Source organism: Catharus ustulatus, chromosome 14 (assembly GCF_009819885.2).
Source record: "Catharus ustulatus isolate bCatUst1 chromosome 14, bCatUst1.pri.v2, whole genome shotgun sequence".
In the NCBI taxonomy this organism is placed as follows: Eukaryota; Metazoa; Chordata; class Aves; order Passeriformes; family Turdidae; genus Catharus; species Catharus ustulatus.
In genome coordinates, this window is record NC_046234.1 from 4,506,900 (window position 1) to 4,521,422 (window position 14,523).

Genomic DNA, 14,523 nt, shown 5'->3' on the forward strand with positions numbered 1-14,523 from the left:
AGACAGAACTTTTCAAATAGGCTCGGGTTATTGCAAGGTGCCAATGGCACAGCCCATAAGGCAGCTGCCAACACGATCTCAGGAACAAGGATGGGCTCCCTGGCAGTGACAACTCCACGAGATTCTATAGCCTACCACAGAGCTATCACAGCTCTCCAACATTCTTCACTTCCTCTGTATTTGCATATCTTGCATATATTTCCATACCCTTATTTTGCTTTTTTATAGTAAGAGAAGCCCTTAAACCAATATTTGAGGTTATACTGATATAACAGTAAAACAGGCAATAGAGCTCTTAATATGTGTTTGGTAGTAAAAAGATACACAGATCATTTTCACATGCAGCACAACAATCTAAAGAAAGGAATCCATAAAATAAAAGCACTTTCTTGAACATTAGTCCCATACCACATGAAATTCAAAACTTGATTTGAAGTAACAAATGCTGTGTCTGATAAGTAACGTTTTTTCCGTGGAAGCACTTGTTTCAGAGTTTAACATTTGGTAAAAGTAATACACCAAATTCAAAAGAAGTCTTAATTAGCTAGTCATGAGACACTGAATTTTACACTTGTACATCCTTTCAGTTCTTTCTAGGCAAGGTCCTGGGTGAGATTTGCTTATGTGGCAGAGCAGAATGGAACTAATGGATTACAAATTCTAAAGTGGAAATAGATTTTTAAGGGGAATCCTGAGGCTGGGCAACAGAAGCAGAGTAAATTGCTTTGGGAAGACGACAACCTGGAAGATTTAGGATGTGATCAAAGTGATTTATCCTTGCATTCTGTAATTGGTAAACAAACCCACAATTACTAAGGGGACTAAGAGAAGTCCCTACAATGGTAATATAAATTATGGATCCATGCAGAAGAAAAACCCTTGGGAAAATTATGATCTCTCTTCCCTTGTCATTTCCTAAGCTTCTAACATTACTGACAGGCATCATCTAGTTTCCTTTTTAGAGAAAAAGTTCTGTTGACAGATTCATTTTTTTATATCCTTTTTACAGAGAAGGGATCAGAACAAGGCACAGTATTCAGGATGCAGGTACACCAAGACCACAAAGTTTTCTGCTTTATTTTCTCTCTCCTTATAAATCCTAGCATTCCATTTGTTTCTTTTTGAAAGCTGCTGACAGTTTCATATTTCTATTAAATATATAAATTAATAATAAATAATATCAAACTCTAGCATTAATAGCTAATCCATCCATACTACTAACAAAACCAAACACACTTTGTTGTAAAGCCAAATAGCAAAGCAACGGGGAAAAGCATTTTTCCTTTACATGCTTTCTCAACAATGCTTCAAGACTATTTAAATTTTCAGTGCAAACTTGAGAGGGGGCACTGGAAGCTGCTGTCATCCCTTTTTGTTTATTTGAAAGAGGAGATATTTACAAATTCTAATTGTTGTCTGCTCCCAACTACTTCAGTACAGAGGAAAAAGCTGAACAAAGTCATATGCTGGAATGAAGCCTTGTCCTTCTTAAGTTTAAACTCACAAGTTCTTGACACCAGCTTTCACACATATGCATAGCATCTATCATCTGCTCTCATATACTGTGAATATGCATGTTGAATATTAATTTTACTATTTTTCCTCTCTCCTTCTGGGAAAATAATGTTCTTTGACCCCACAGCCCTCAGAAACAGAAAACAAAAAATATAAATTAACCAGGAGTCTCAATTTCCAAATTCTAAAGCACTCTGGCACCTTGTATTAATGGAAGACTTTTAGAAACCCAATTACTGGGGTGGCAGCTTGCTGCAGATTCCTCTGCCTTAAACTGATTCTGTGTGCAAGAATTGATCAAACCTCACTTTATCTCACACTGTACTTCTTCCTTCCAACATACCAGGACCTTCCACATCCTCCAGCTCTATGAATATTTGTTCCTCTTCATTTGGATTTATTTGTCCCTCTGCATCCCTGAGGCATCTTGGTCTGACAACAGCATTTGCTAGGCTGGTGAATTGAAAAGAAGAAATGGTTTAAATTCCAAATATTGTCTGCTTTTGTAGCAGTGAGTAGCCACGATTTTCTTCTACACCCTAAAATGCTCCAAAATATGGCTTTGCCCTGCCTGGGGTAGAAGTAGTTCACACACCATCTGCCTACACATTTCACATCTTTACCTGCTTTTAAGTTCACTCATACCTTCTGACCACAATAAATCTGCAATCAGAGTCCTTGACAGCAAACAGAGACTGAAGTTATTCGAGGTCACCCCCATGCTCTGAGTCAGCAGGACAAGAGCCTGCCCCAAGCTGGAAGATGTTTTGTCCCACTGACCCGAGCTAACCTGCCTGGTGGCAGCCACAGCATTTCCTGTGTCACAGCACCACAGTCACACGGCTTTGGGACACAAGGAATGCCCACGGGGGATGTGGGGCCGTGCTTTGTTGGACCCTTCTCAGCAAAACCACAGAATACAACCAAACATTCCAGAGACTTACGAAAAACCATTGCTTTTCCGAGAATTAACAGCACAAAACAGTAAGAATGATTGTTAAACACATTCTGAGTTTGGGGGTTTTTTTAAATAAAAAATAAGATAAACAAATAGGTGTGGGGGGGGAAATATTTGTAAGAGTAATGCAAGCATGCTTTAAAGATAGATACTAAGCTTTTGTTTCCAAGGATAAATCCATTGGTATTAGCAAGCCACAAGTGATCTGTACTACATAATGCTAGAAATTTTCCCACTGCTATCCAAAGATCCTGAAGTATCTGTAAGCATCTGTGGTGTAACAAACCTCTAATCAGGAGAGCAAAACCAGAGCAGCTGGCAATGCTGCATCACAGGGTGCTTGCTAGGGAGCTGCTTAGGAGACATGGGGTTCCCAGGGCAATGGGATTTCAAGACACATTGCAGATTGAGCTACTCTACCAGTCATGCTCCATGAGATCTTATCCAATTTATTAAAATTAAGAGACTGCTGGAACAAACAAAAAACCCCAAGGCATATTGTAGCAATTGGCACAGAATTTCCAAACACTTCATCTGCTCTAGTCCTGACCTCCACACTCAGAAGTGAAAATAATGTTCCCAGTTTGTTCTGGAGTAAAATGTCCAGCCTTTAAAGTATTAAACCATGTAAATATTATGAAGTTAATGTCTTCCTTTGATGACAAGAGGAAGAAACATCTTCAGGCAATGGTTACAAATGTGACATTGACCCAGCAATCATCTATTAAATTGGAAAACTACTGCAATTGATTGAGAACACTTGGACTGCACTCACACAGAAAAATCTCATAGGATAAAATATCTTCTCATCAGAAAGGTCAGGCTTTTGGAAAGATGGTTTATTCTTAACAGAAACTTAGTGAATTATCAGGCTTTTATAAAGATGATTTATTCTAAACAGAAACTGTGAATTTTTTCACTTCATTGATCAAATGTATCAGGAAAAAGAATCCAATTATTATTGATTTATTGGCAGGTCCTAGAGACCAGTAAAAGTATTATTTTTATATCTTCCAAACCAGGAAGATTCATAGCTTGAAAAAGCAACCTTCTGTCACAGAGCAAGTATTAGATTAAATAAGAGAAGAGCAATATGTTTTTGCCATCAGAACTTGCTGCAATGCTATATTCAGACATCTGAAGCATTTTTCAGCACTGCAGACCATATTAAGATATGAATTCATGTCACTACACACTGTATTACATTCCAGGGTAAGTAATTTGCAGTAGATATCAAGTTTCCTACTTCTTATGCACAAAGTTAGCAAACTGAGCTTGTAGTAGGGACTAGGAGTCAGAAATGTCCTGGTTTTGGGAAGGAAATGTCAATCCAATGAAATCAAAATGTTCAAAAGGCCATTTGTTCTGGAGCATTATGGGCCATGGCTAGAACAAGGGGTGAGATCCTTGCCAAAGTTGAGGTCATGCCCCTCTCCTCACTGTGCAAAGAAGGACTCACAGGAGGAAGTGCAGGTGTTTCTCTGGCTCCAGTTGTTCCTTGTACTGGAAGACAAGAATTCCTGGATTTCTGTGCACTGGTGCCATGGTTTAACCCCATTATGAAACTCAGCTCCACACAGCCACTTGCTCAATCCCACACCAAAGAATGAGAAAAGTGATAAAACAACAAATCAGAAAATTAAACCTGCTATTCTGCAATGGTCCATCATGTCATACCTGTAAATTTGCCAGGAACTGAATCAAAGCTCTGGGCAAATACAGTGAATTAAGAACTCACACTTCAGAGGATTTTATCTGTGCTAAATACAGTGTCCTTTGCTTGGAGCAGGATATATTTCTCGTTGATTTACCCATGTCAGTTAAATTTCACTGATATCTTTGGCTGCCAGAAGTGGTAAATAAATGTGATAAAACATGTACAGCCTAGCCAAACGTACCCTCATTGCAACAAATCAAGGGAAATATGAAAAATTTTTGCAATCAAGCCAAGGATATCAACCATTACATTTTAGTAAACACTGGTATTTTCCATACTGACACCATTTTATCCATATTATATCATTTTACTGATGATTTTTGTCTCAACAGGTTATCCTTCATGTAAAATTATGTTAGCCAGTGAGTTGATCTCTGACATGTTTTGTATTTGAAAATTTCCATTTGCTTTGGATTACAGAAGCAGAGCCAAATTAACCTTGGCAAAAACTTGGCAAAAGGCAGAACTATCATTGCCACATCCAGGTAATCCACATCTAAAAGCTGCTAATCAAAATTGCACAAGCACAGCAAAAAATATTGACTGCTTTTTCTATTACCTTGCAAAAATAAATAGATTCGTAGTTCTGCTGAGGCCTTTGCTCATTTATTCCCTATGAGAGTTAAATTTGATAACTGAGTGTTCTAGTCATACATTATTTTGCCATGTTATAAAATTTCAAAGTGAAGTAATCTAATAATGAAAAAATTCTGACCAATAGAGGTTAAAAAGGAAAAGCCATGTTTCACATTCCTGTAGAAAACCTAGTAAATCAATTTTTTAAAAAAAATCTGCTTGTAAAAAGGCTGTAGGCTAAATATTTGTCCCTTGTTCACTCTCTCAAGTCTAAAATCTTCCATGGATTTACATTAGATGTAATTTTCAAAGCATATCCAAAGACATTCAAAGCAAATGAAGGATAAGTATTTCTTATAAAGATCTCATATCTGGGATTGAATGAGCCCAAAATTAAAATATCACAGACAGCTGGTTAAACAACAGCTCCTGAAGCTCTGAGGCAACAAATTCCTGAGTCTCCCTTGCATCACCAGGATCCTGTATCACCTCAGGCAGGAGCACAAATTATCCAGCATCACCCAACCTCTCCAGGAAATCTGGCCATGGGAAGACAAGTGGGGTGGGATTGCTGCTCCTGAAACCATGAATGCATTGTCTAGTACTGACCCAGAAGTGCACGTAAACTCCTGAAGGAGCTTGGACTGAAGGAGAAACCTTTGTGATGGTGGTATCAAGACTCACCTGAAAAGTCTTTCTGGCAAAAAACAGAAAAAAGAACATATCACACAGATTGCATGTAGAAACTGCTACAAGCTGCATACTATGGGCAAAAAAAAATTGGAATCAGAAGTCAAGAAAAACAACTTTGTGCCACTGATTTCTTTCTTATCTTGAAAGAAAAACCTCCTTCTGCAGAGTTAATGAATGGAGAATCAACTGACAGTTGTTCTGCATAAGGCTCTACAACATGACCTTTCTGAAGCCATGTAGCTCCAAGACATTATTTTAATTGAACAAAAAAATGTGTAGTGCTGACTTAAGAAGAAAAAGTCAAGAGGTTGTTAAATTCAGTGTCCAAATGTGAAAAAAAGTCAAAACATGAACAGAGCATCATTTTCTGTCTTGTAACAGCACTCTTCTGATCAGTGTTTTCCTCCTTTAGAAAAACCCATGGTTTTTTAACTGCATGGCATATAAGATAAAAGAAAGTAACTATGTATGTGTTCTGAACAAGCTGAAAAACATGAGTCGAGGTTCCTCTGAGACAGAAATCAATGTTTTGTATATCAAGCAATCATACCTTGTTTTATCAGACAAGGTCTTGCTTTGATAGTAACAAATACCAGTGCCAGGATACTGATGTACACACAGTCTCAGTGATGAGGTTCCCTGTTAAGTCCCTGAACTTCTGTGGGTGGCACCTCACCAAATTCCCCACCAATTAAATAGAAAGAGGCCACCCATTAAGGTGCCACAAATCTCCAGGGACAGGGAAGGCATCCTTGAGGAAGTCCCACTACACCATTGTCCCATTTTTAGATTATTTTCCAAGCATCTTTTTTTGTCTGCTATCAAAAAAAAATCCCAGGATATTGGGCTAGACCAACTTTCAGTTCAATTTTGTGTGGTCAATTCTTATGTGATTAAAAATGATCTATTTTTTTCTTAATCCACACACTATTCAATTTACATGAAACTAAAAAGCCACCTCTTTGATGTGCATTAGAGACATTTGAAAATCCCTTCCAACCCAAACTATTCCATGATTCTGTGACATTGCAGGCACAGAGTGGATCCACACAGAATATATAACAGCCTGCAGTAATGTGAAAACTGGCCCATCCCCAGACAGCTGCTTGCTAGCTGGCAGCACAAGCAGCAGTGCCACACAGGAGGGCTCTCCAGAGAGCAGGAGGGAGGGACAGAGATGATCAGCACATTCCCATGGCTCAAGCACCTCACAGGAGATGGTCTGTGCAAAAAGCAGCAGCATCCTGGCAGGCAGAGAGCAGGGAACTCCTGTTGAACACCACAGTGGCCAGAACAGTGAGTTATGCGCTGTTCACCTCTTCTCACTTCCACCACTGGGTTCCTGTGGATGCTCAGGGAAAATTCCATCATTAGGATTTTCCCAGGCTGAGAGCTTGCTCAGTCCCAGCTGGGGTTTTTTCCCAGCCTTGAAGCTTTCTCAAAGGGAAACATAAAAAGAGAAAGAATTATAAAAAAGATAAACACCTGCTGGATGCATGAGAGATGTGATAAGGGGTGTTAACTTTCCTTGCACCAATGAAATCAAATCTTTTCTCACTTGCATGACGTAGAATATAAAAAGTATGGTGATCTCTTCAATAAAGGGCTTTTTGGTTTTTGCTTCTGTTCTGCATGAAGGAAGTCTTGTTGTGTGCTCTTTCACCGTTCCACAGCCCCATACAGCAACAGGTTCCCATCAGGATCGTCTAAGGCATAAAAATGACAAATCAGAATCATACCTTGGTCAGCTTTCCCTGGGTTTATCAGTGAAACCGAGCCATTGCACACAAGGGGATTCAGTTCACTCCTAAAAATCAGTTACTGGATATACAAAGAGGCACATAATTATCTTTTCCTTGCAGGACACTAATTCAACAGTTATGCCCATGAAGAAGAGCTATTGCACTGGCACACAGACTGAGCTGCAAGTTGTGCTTTGCTTGTGAGAATGCCCCATGTTGTGTTCTCAGCCATGTGGAAACCAAGGGCAGGCATTTTTGTTCTGATGTTCTAGATTGAGCCCAAGATACAAGAAGAACTTCAGCTTACATGGATCAAGAGCTACCACTAAGCCAACAGAATAGTGCAAGTATCTTAGAAACTAGATAACCTATAACAAGTATATAAAAATCCCGTTTATATATAGATTTAAGAGCACAACTTTATCACCCACCTTAAAAGTGTTGGCTTCTCACCAAATCAGTAACTGTTCTTCAGCAGAAGCAGAGACAGATTGCTTGAAACATGTTGTGATTTGCTAAGCTCTGTAAATATAAATTAAAAAGGTATAAAAAATGTGCTTATGAAAAATACATCACAAAAAAAAAAGAGGAAGAAAAATACACATAACAAAACAAGTGAGATATAAATGCAAATGATGCAGAATTTAGGACATTTTATAAAATAAACAGATTTAACCATTTATATGGGATACTAAGAAAAACCTCACATTCTATTGACAGATGAAGAGGATTTAATTAACAACAGGGGAAGAGCGGAGGGCAAAATATCCCCAGTTTGATGAGAAAAAATTATTTTTAGTCATAAGATTTAAAACTTTGAGGAGTGTAAATTCTCCTGCTTCAAGTCTTTATTCAGCTCCTCACAGATGGAAGGAGGAAACAAAATCCTCTGGGGGAAGCTCTTCTTTTATTGCTCCAGCAATGTTTCTCATGTTCTCCCTTCAAAAACTGGTCCTGACTATTGCTAGAGACAGAGTGCAGAGATAGAAGAACCTTGCTTTTATCTCATGTGACAACTCCTGTATTATAAAATCCTAAAACCAAGAAACCCTGAGGCCTACAAAATCTTTGTATCCTCGAGTGTAGGAATCCAAATGCAACAGAAGAATTAACAAAAGTCTTTTTATTGATTTTTGTGAACATTACATGGGACCCCAGAGACCTCAGCACAAATGAGAACTGCAAAATATATTCACAGTCCTGTCAAAACCTGAAGACTAATAACCTAATACGAAGTTGTTAAGTTGGTGATACAAAGAGATCCATCAAAATTTTATTCAGAGGTGTGAACCCTTCAAGGGACATCAGGGTGATACGAGCCTGTAAGGCAGTAAAAGGATATGATTCCTTTTGCTTTTCAAGTCCAGTTGAACATTGTCATCCTCTACAGACAAGTTATGATGATGGGGAGGAAATTAAATCTGCAACAGAGAAAAATGTGTAAATCCACTGGCAAGTGAAGCAGAGAGAAGATTCCGCAGGAGCCTTCGGCACTGCTGCTGCCCACGGTGCCCCTGCTCTGCTCTGGAGTCCAACAGCAAGTCCAAAGTACGGGGTAAAACTGGTGAGTGGGGGAAAATGTGCCTGTAAAATTTCAGAGAGCATAAAAAAACAAAACACACAAGAGTGGCCTAAAGCAGGCTTTAGACTAAGTGGATGAAACCATTCATTCTGCAAAATAACTTTGCTATCCTTTGATTTGGGGCATTTTTGTTGAAGTCACTTTGTAGCAAAGATCAGTAGTCTCACTTCAGTTTTAACTTTCTGCCCTAAGGTAAAACCATCTACCAAGAGTTTACAGTTATAACAAAATTCCCCTTATTATGTTGCTTTAACACAGGATTTGAACTCCAACCTTGTTTTTAATAGCATGATTCATTAACTCTCATTAAATTCCTGGGGGAAATCTATTTTCCATCCTTGAATTTTTCCATTTTTTTAATTTAAAAACGTTGAACTTACCACCTCAGAACTAAAAACAGAATGCTTACACTACAATATACACAGAAACTTTCCCAGACATTCAGATTTCTCTGTACCTGCTCAATGTAGAGACCTACAGGTCTGATCTAGACATCGTTTTAACTCACATTGCATTATGGAGATTTCATGGTGTTATGCTGACACTTGACCTGAAATTACACCAGAGAAGCTCTCAAACTCAGATGCACTTAAAGAAAAAATCACAAGTCATTCATTTTAAGATTCCAGACAGTTTGGGTTTTTTCTTCAAAAAACTGCACTATAGCATGACTAAGATAACTGACAGGTTTGGGCATATTCTGTAATGATTCCTGGATATTTGTTGCAAGAGTTTGCCTTAACAGAGCTCCATGTGAAAGAGGAAAATTCAAGTTAAACCAGAACCTTAACAATTAACTTTTACAGACTAATGCCGGAGTCATGCTTTAAAAAAAAAAAAAAAGAAAAAACCTTTCTGAGTTTGATTTAAGCTCAGAAACAGGAACAAAGAAGATTTGTTGCCAGATTTTAAAGGACTTTTTATGATCAAGAAAAAATTGGCAGCAGTGTGAGAAAAGATGCAACTGGCACAGAATTCAGAGTGAGTATCTAAGAACCTCAGTTTGCAAGTGATCATCAGGCAAGGTTTCAGAACCAAAATCATCATATATTGCTCATAATTCTTAAAAGGTAATGAAAAATCCACAATATCTTGCATTTATGGCTTTTGAGGGGATCAGATATTGTCTGCTAGTCAAAATCTTTTCAAAATTTATAAGCAGAGGAGGCAAGATTTGGCTAATTTACAATAAGGGCTATCAATGTCCTTGGCTCATACTAATGCCAATTTTTAAATTTTATTTGCAGGGGAAAAGGCACAAGGACTAAACTTGGGGACCAAACACTGAGACAGAGGAAAAAGTAGAGGAAAATGTAGTTTTGTCTGCAACACTGGGCCTCAAACAGCGGTTCCAGAGTCTGAAGGCAACTCACAAAGGCTTTGAGAACTGATTTTAGCCACATTAGGAACAGAGTCAATAGTGATGAATCCTCTCTCTGAACAGGGAAGACAGGCAGGTTTTCAGAAACTGTTTTGGGCTCTTATGAAAACTAACAGAATATTTTCTTTTCAACCAAACTTCACAAAGCGAGGACAGTTGGCAATGCTCCCTTTTGTGAAACTGGATAAAGTTAAAAGCAGGTTTTGCAGGCACTGTTGTAGTTCTCCAACATTTAAACTACTTCACATATAAAAGTCAGTGGAAGCTCTTGCTTTCCTGTGAAATACTGCTCCAGAGAACATGACTGCATGTGTCAGTAGTTCCCTCCTGTTTCCAGGACTGAATAAACTATTAAAGTTTCAGTGCTGGCATAAAAGCTCTCTGAAAACATTTTTATCACTCAACATGTAGAACATCAGATTCCCCTGAGGAGCCCAATTAGAACTCAGTGAATCAAGCCAAACCCAGCAACAAGATGTTCACTTAAAATGTCAAAAATAAGTTTTCCTCAGTAAACAAACTGCAGTTGTGGACTGCTTATGTTTGTGCTTTGTTTCCAAGTTACAGCAGCAGCAGTTCTGTCACAGTCTGTCACAGCACTCAGAAAGGTTTCTGACTCTGTGATGTGATTCAAACAAGTTCAGTGACAACTGAAGCCTCTGATAGGTCTTCTCGCAGATTAGGATGAATGAATTTTGCAGCTGCTTTAATGGAGGGTTCTGCATTCAGATTTTTCAATATGCTGTATCACAGACCTCAACACACTCATTTTTGCCCAAAGAAACAATGAGTTTCTATCTCAGCTATATACTGAGACCAAATCTACTCAATATTGTGCAAAAATGGATTGTGAGGTCAGAATTAAACAATTAACATCTGCAAGAGAGATACAAAGCAAAAACAAAAGAAATATTGTCTGTAAAAAAGAAAAAGTTGATAATGAAAAAAGGAAGTAATTCTATGTATCATCTAGACAGCTGTACTGTTCTATAAAACCGATTCTGATGATGATAAGAAAAGCCTGACAATAACTCCCCATTTTAGACAGGAATAACAATTCTTTTGTTCCAGTTGCTCTTTAGCTGATGCCTTTTAAGTAGGGAACAGTAATTTCAGTTTTCAGGGGAAGCCAAAGAGATTTACCTGTATTTCATCTCCTAATCAAAGCTGGCCGGTTTGCAGTGCAATCTGTATTTGAATCTCATTTGCCTATGTGAAGATACTTCATATGCATTTAGCTTCAGACATTGTGTATTACCAAAAAACAAACAAAGCAGAACCATATTCTGCTTCCTTGAAAGGAAATGCAATCTCTTGCTTTGATTTTGGAGATAACAGCATCAGTTCCTGAATGCAGACAGGAGCTATTAACAAAAAAACTCGCTTTGGCTCCCTAAGGCACAGGAAGACGTCACATAGACTTTTAAAGTCATTGACTGCTCTGACAAACCTACAGAAAAGCTCTAGGAAGTGTTTTAGACGTGAACAAAAAAACCCAACCCAAACCAGCCAAACATCAGCACACCCCCCCTCAGCCAACTTCCATTAGAGAAGGAATGAACAAACACTTCTCTCCAGTACTTTACTCAATAAATGTGGGATGTGGTGCAATTAAATGTGATTTTTCCTTGCACCCATTGCAGCCTGACAGTTCTAAAAATCTTCATCCCATCTGAATTTCCTGATAAAAATGTGTAAGTGGTATCACTTATCTGCTTCTCAATCATCACAACATTTTTTTAAATAATCCCATTTAGTATACTCACTATCATAACCAAGTATTTCCTTAAATACTTAACCTTCTTGCACATAATAGAAAAGAAAATATGTTTCTTTACTCACTGTAAAGTATACAAAACACTTTTACAAGTGTACAAACACTTTTGGATGATTATGCTTAAGGATTGTTTTGGGACAAACTAGAAGAAAATGAGGCTGGAGTACTGCTTACTATAACACTGAGGTTTTTTTTCCTCCATAAGTACATAAATTCTTGACAACTGTGCTGGTTTTGTATTAATTTATTTTTTGGTAAGGAAGGAAAGGAACTAGTTATGGAAAGAGTTCCCTGTAAGGACCTTGGCAGCTTCTCTTCCTCAAGTAAAAGAAAAGGACAGAGTGAAGACATACCGAGAAACAACATAGAGACATCCAGGTCTGTAAAGGAAGAGTAAAATCCCAGATGGGAGGATGAGAAGATGTGCTGGCTTGGACTGAAATTCTCTTGTAAGGCTATGGTGAAGATATGATTGATACCTAGATGTTTTTTCCCTGTAACTCACTGAAAAGTGTGGGGTGGTTGAAGCACTCACATTGTAGAGATGAGCAAAGGGATCTATGCTAAAGTAAGCAGATGTTGAAGCAGCTGTGATTCCATGAGAAGTTTGAACACAGAGAGAAGAGTGATGAAGACCCTTTGGCCCCAGGGAAGAACACCACCTCTGTTCCCGGAGATGATCTCAGAGATAGATGAAGAGAACCTTTGCTTTTGAACAGTTCATCCTTAAAATATTACCCCATAAGTTATCATGCCCCATAAACTCAGCTGTGGGAGGGACTTCCCAAAGCAGATTTAGGTGGCTGCTATTCATGAAAACTAAAAGCCACGAGAGAACTGTTTTCTCATGGAGAAGTCTCCATAGCATGACAAGAGAGACTCCTCTCCCTAAGTGAACTGCAGAAAGACTATTTTAGAGATGGTAAACTGACTGATTTGTTTCTGTACGCTGTCAGTGGGAAAGAAAAGAGGGTGTAGGGGGCAAGAGAAGTGTTCCAAAGGTTTGATTCTGATTCATTTATATTTTTCTTTTAGTCCTGTTAATAAAGTTCTGCTTTATACTCTTTGAAGTTTGAACCTGCTTTGGCTTCCTTCTAATCCTATCACACAGCAGGAAATGAGTAAAAAAATCTAGTGGGTGCACTAGTGATTTGATCAGCACTAGAACCACCACATAAATTGGTGCATTGGCCAGGAAATCTCAAATTGGCAAACCAAAACCACTACAACGACCAAGAGGGATTAATCATTCAAACCCAGAAGCACCCACATTGGCTTTAGAATGGGGGCTGAATTCAAATACTTCTTTCTCCACATTTGAAAATCCACTGACATAATTCAGGTGAAGATAAACAAGTAGCAAACCTTATGAGACAAAATACCATATATGTGCTATTCATCAAGCAAATATTTTTTTAGTTCAGTGTTGTTGTCTACAGCACAGCAGATCAAATCTAAGCAGTTCTGGCAGTGATCTTCACTATTCCACAGAAGTTTGTATAGTACCATCAGCACAACAGTGATTTCAATTGTGAAGAAAGCCATGATAAGCAGGTGGCTAATCAGCAAATTCTATTAAATTATTTGGCGATTTCTATCTAGACCCTGGTGGATAATCATGCTTGTCAGAAAAGCTGCCAGTGTGGCTAAGCATCCAGTTGGCAGGCTAGACCAATTAAGGAATAAATAGATATCTTAGATTAAATTCTGATTCCTGGTACATTTTATAGGAGATAATAGGGACACAAGGCAAAAGAGCCCAGTCCTCAGAGGATTTTACTCACACAGTAACTGTATGCTTGCTTTGCTGCAGCACCTCAAAACATGGGGAACAAAAAGAGTGGTCAGAGTCACTCCCTCCCAACAGGACAGTGGCAGAGCCAGGAGCACCTCTGCATGCTTTACTCACCTTCTGCTCAAGCTCAAACTCAGCTCTGCCTGGCAGGCTTTAAGTGTTAATCCCAGCTCTTACCACTAGCATTGAATGTGCCTTTCTTTTAACTAAGAAACAAAATACACAGGAAAAAACAGGTAATGAAAATGGAGTTGGCCTTCAGTGTTGATAATCTCTGCTGGGCACTTGGAAAATCACCTCATGAGTAATTAAGTCAAATACACTGCTGGCTGCTCTCAGCTAGAAGGGAAAGCATAATTTTGACATGATCACATAAATATTCAACAAAAAAAAAATTTTTTTACTTTCTGCAGAGCACTCACTACATAGATCAACTTTTAGTCTGATTGCTTCAACCACTGTACTTAGCATAATTTATATCACAACACAAGTATTTTAGCACATAAATTGTGCTACCTCCAAACAGACAATGATTAAATATGCTAAAAAGCTTTTAGCGAGTATAGGTTGACTGAGTCATTCATTGCATTTATAGCATTGTGCTACAAAGCAAACTTAAAATGAAAAATACAGTATGTCAAATAAAAGTAAACAATCTGTCATTTTATACATACTTAGGCAGAAGCTGAAATGCTTGCTCAAAATAAACTGACATCAAAAGTTCATTGCTTTCCACTATTTCTTGCTTCATATTATTCTATTGCTTTGCAAAAGAATATTTTGAGAG